A 5,189-nucleotide genomic window follows, 5' to 3' on the forward strand; every position below is an offset into this window, starting at 1 on the left:
TATAGTTTAGAGTCGAATGACTTATATGAGAGTACCATTATGAGTAAGTTTCAGGAAAAAAATAAAAAAAAATATAACGTTGTGTAATACAATATATCAATGAATAGCTTTTTAATTAATGCAATTCTATGTCTATATCTACATTACGTCATCGACTTCACAGGCCTACGAATATCAAATCAGCTTACTAAAAGCCTTGCACCATTATATAAAGGTTAAACTGTCTGAAGATTACTATTTCAATAAAATACTATACTATCAATGAAAGTCAGTAGTCACGTATGAAGACAGGCACTCAGCCATTGGAACTAACCTTATGGTACATTGGGTGAAATAATGCCATATGTTTGTTTAGACTAATTTGTGATTGACCGTACTTTCCGAAAAATTAGTTCATCTCATAATGATATTGATTCTAAGAAGTGAAAATAACGCTAGTTCAAACGTTTCAGGCAACATTCTCCCATTGTTCTTTACACTATTAAAAAATAAAATGTTACTCAAAAAAGGCAATATATATTTTTCCATACAACGTGTTTTCAATATTCAAAGAAGTCGAACACATCCACAAATTCCTTAAATATTTAAATACCCAACATACAATCATTAAATGTCAGAGATAATAACAAGTCTTCTACTTGAGTTCACAGAAAATCCCTACATAATGGACTGCAAAGTTTAGATTTTTTAAGTGTCACCCAGCTTTTTTTTTATTTATTCTTTTTTTTAAACAAAATCAATGGCATAAAGATCAAACTTCATTGAATTTCATAAAGAGATCCAGTATTTACGAAACTAGTTTTGTTCTAGTTCATTTTCAAACGCATTGTTTCAAAGTTTTTTAAATCATTTTTGATATAAAAAGTCACCGCACAAATCTCTATTTTCTGTGTGCTAACGACACTTGATAAATGGAACACTCATACATAGGAAATCATTGCTTGAAAAAATCAGATGTTACGAAATGTTCGGTTTTGTCATTACTGAAAAAAATATCAACTGACCCTTACCTATGCAAGAATGAATCCCTGCCTGCAGGCTTATCTTCTTTTGTACCAGTTCACTTGATCTCGTTGTAATATATATCAGGTTTACTGGTAGTTCAGTACACAATTCTGAACGCTATGGAAGTAGAATCAGAACACTTAGTAATTAGGGATCTCTCACCATAACACCTTAGATTCACACACAAACACTTCAAAATCCCGTATGAAACAATAGACACTGGACATTCTCATGACAGCTTTCTTTGAAATAAAGTAGTTGAACCAGATTTTAATGGTAACCTACTGGCTATATAGTGGTTCTTAAATAGCATTGCAGTTACTGGAAACGTAACAGGGTGATTGCCTAGTGTCCTTACCTTCTCTTTCTATTGTTTACCACCATTAGACCATTATAAAACTTCTTCAACTGCCTATTTGGATAAAACAAGTTTATTTAAACTGTTTTCCTTGGTTTTTGTTGAGAACATTATATTACTGTAAATATATGATGCTTGTCGTATGAAATTTCATCGGAATAACCGGTCAAAATAAAAATAATAATAATAATAATAATTAACATATTTTGAAACTTTGCACATACTCAGTTGCAACCGAGTACTTCCTATGTTACACAAGTTAAACGGAAACAATTATGAAAGCTGTTTCCAGTATCAATAAAAAGGAAAATAATAAATTGAACTATGACAAACGCTGCAAAAGTTCGGATCAAAAGACTCTTCCTTAAAGAATTTACAAAAGGAGAAGCTTCTTTCGTCTGAAGTGAAACGAGTGACGGATAAAACTAAGATACGAAAAAAAGGTGTTTTATTTTTCAGAAAATTTTGAAAAGGTTTCGATTTTTCTTATCAGAGATTTTTGGAATAATCTTATCTACTAACAACTAGACTATGCACGCTTTTGCAATCAATAAAGAATACTACGCAGTTTTAATCAGGTAACGTTTAAAGGTAATTAAATAAGTTATTTATTTAAAAAACAAACTTAAAATAATATCCTCACTTTAAGAATCAAATTACAATTTTTAAACGCAACAAATGTAATGAATCAGAAAGGATGAATATATTAAAGAATGTTTTTATTTTGCAAGTTACATGGAATCAATAAAATCGTCTGTAATAGTTTTTTAAGGAACAAATATCGTGGAAATGAAATATAATCAAATATTTTAATTTAACATAAATTCTGCAAAACTGCTAAATATGAAAAACGTTACTTAAGATTTTAAATATCAAATATGATGGTTCAATATAAGGATGATTACATTTTTAACGTATAGTGTGTGTGTGTGTGTGTTTGGAAATTTAGTGATGAGCAGAATATTTTTCTGACATTTTTTATACTCTTAAAGTTTTAACAGCCCTCTTTATCTGTCATAGGAGTTTTTTTCTGGTTTTAAATTATTTTTTTCTTAATTTTAAAACAAATGGTTATTAACATTTTATTACTATTAATTTTTCATTGAAGCTCTGTAAGAATTATTTCAAGCCTTTAGAATTTTTACAGTTTTAATATAGCTCTTAAAGTTTGGAAGGTTATGAACAAAGTAATTTTGTAGCTTCCTCCTTTTTACTTTGTGAATTTTCTATGCTTTATAAAAGGTACTATCAAATAAAGAGCTAATAAAGTTTATGCATTAATTTAGAGACATTCATTTTTTGTTTCCATCTCCTTCAAGTTGCCAAAGTTTGCTTTTATGAGCAGTTGCAGGCCACCAAGTTTAAGTGCATATAATCTCTCTCTCTCTCTCTCTCTCTCTCTCTCTCTCTCTCTCTCTCTCTCTCTTGTTGCATATCAAAAATGGCAAAGAATATAGTTCTCAAATTATATTAGCAATTTTTGGTGCCTGTTCTCAATGAATAGAGAAAATATTGTTCAATAACTTACACCACTCAATTTATCTTTTTCGAAGATTATATTTATCATATTCAAGTTATAGTGATAAGTTAATCATGTTAATTTATGTTGAACTACGCCCGATAAACTAATATATAAAGCATATATTCAAACTCACATTATTATATATAATATATATATATATATATATATATATATATATATTATATATATATATATAGTATATATATAGCCATTAATAACTAAGGTCATCGTAACACCACCTGTAGTGGCATTTCATGTTAACATTATTTTCCCATCTTCATAAATGTGAAATATATACGTAATATACATATATATATTATATGTATATGTATAATAAATATATATAAATAATTATTATATATATATATAATATATTCTTATATATTATATATATATATATATATATATATATATACATCTATATATTGATTTTTGTTCTTTATAAGCTTCGATCCTGCTCATTTTGTTGTTATGACATGAGTTGTCTCTACTCTGTCCTTTACAATATATTCCGGACTTTCGACGGGATTTTGTCACGTCGTTTGCACTGGAACGGGAGAGTTACCATAGCATTATTGGACTTACATGTGTTATTTTACTAATAATTAATATTTGAAGTATCGGTCTAATGTTAATGTAGTATTAACAGTTATTGTTATCCCTAATACGAGATATACTTTCATTATAAGTTGTAAATCAAATCGGGCAGTATAAAGAAATCCTGTGCTCTCTATTGTGGTATTATTAATCATTTATAGTTGGTTTTAAACGGGATCTAGTACAAGGTTTATAAGGATGCGATGCCGAAAGTATGATTCATACACCGTACCCAGCCCCGTTCCCCCCAGTAGAGATTCCCACAGCCAATGGGTATATCTAGACTGTAGAGATCCCTGTGCCCAGGTGCGGCCGCAATTTGCGGTCATTTGGTAAAGAATCTGGTCCCATTTGGATGCTAATCTTCTGGTAAACATTTTTTTCAATTTTCACTTTTATGCTAAGCTGATCCCACGAGGCCTTGAGTCATTAAAGGTCCGAGAAGTTAACACTATCCAGTAAGATGGATAAAAACAAAACCCTTCATCTAAAGTATGATTGTGTGGATTCATTTAACAAAATGAAAACAAACAACTTCTCGATATCCATTCGACATAAATTTATTAGTTTCATAAATTTGCTTCTCATGTTTTTTTATACGCGTTTCTTTCCTTTAATTTATTACAATAAATTTACTTGGAATTTTTCATCCTAAAATACAGAAAATTTAGCAAACTTATCCACCACTGTTCTTCCCTTATCAGTTATTAAACGTAACTCAAGAATGATTTTTATGGCTCTAATAAATATTAATTCTAAGAAATTAAAGAACTGTAGTTCAACTATTCAAGCGCCGTAGTTCCATTGTACTTGTCTTTGCGCGAAGAGTCATTAAAAACCAGTGAACTGGTCTTTGCTTTTGTCTTGTCCAGTCTTGATAGAATGAAAGAAATTAAGATAGATTGGACGTCAAAGTTGAAGAAAGTGACCATTTCCTGCTTTCTTATGCTTCTTGGAATCTTAATTTTGGCATAAAAAGTATTAATGCTTTCTTTGAATGGCTGCGTGATACATATGTTAACTGTATTTACGACATATCTGGACTTTTTTATGTTTTATTTTATGAGAGTTCAAAAGAATTCACCTTCAAATTGTTCTCCTAAAGGAAAGTAACATTTTTCGCTACTGACAATCCAGAACACACGGTGACTAGGTGTGTTTAACTTCCAGGAATTTTCATAATTAACGTTACAGATTTTGTAGAAACATATGTTTGGAAATTTGGGAAACTGATTGTAAGGTCCATTGGGTGTATATCACATTTTTAAACAGTGATTTTCAAACTCTTTCTTATATTCTTCAATATTATAATGAATTTTGTGACAGGTGGTTAAATGAAATTAGAAACCGATATAAATACTGATCCCCTTGCCTTATAAAGATAAGATGGTGACTGGCTGCTTGGTAGTTTAGTGTAGAAGATATCCATAGATTTTCATCTATGGATAACTATTAAAAATGATTGGGTGAAACGAATAATATTTTCGTCTGTTGAAATGTAGAAGTGGCTTAGATTTGAGAATATAAATACGTTAAATTTAAATTTACATCAAAAAGTGAATAATAGAGTTTTACGAAGGGACCGATTAAGCGAAGAACAGTGCCTGGATAAGGCTGTTTAAGGCGTACATTAGTTCTGGCTGGTAAGGAATGTTGCTTGGGCTTTAAAGACAATTTCCGATAACTTCTCGTATTCAGAGGTGTAAA

Source organism: Macrobrachium nipponense, chromosome 9 (assembly GCF_015104395.2).
Source record: "Macrobrachium nipponense isolate FS-2020 chromosome 9, ASM1510439v2, whole genome shotgun sequence".
Taxonomy (NCBI): domain Eukaryota; kingdom Metazoa; phylum Arthropoda; class Malacostraca; order Decapoda; family Palaemonidae; genus Macrobrachium; species Macrobrachium nipponense.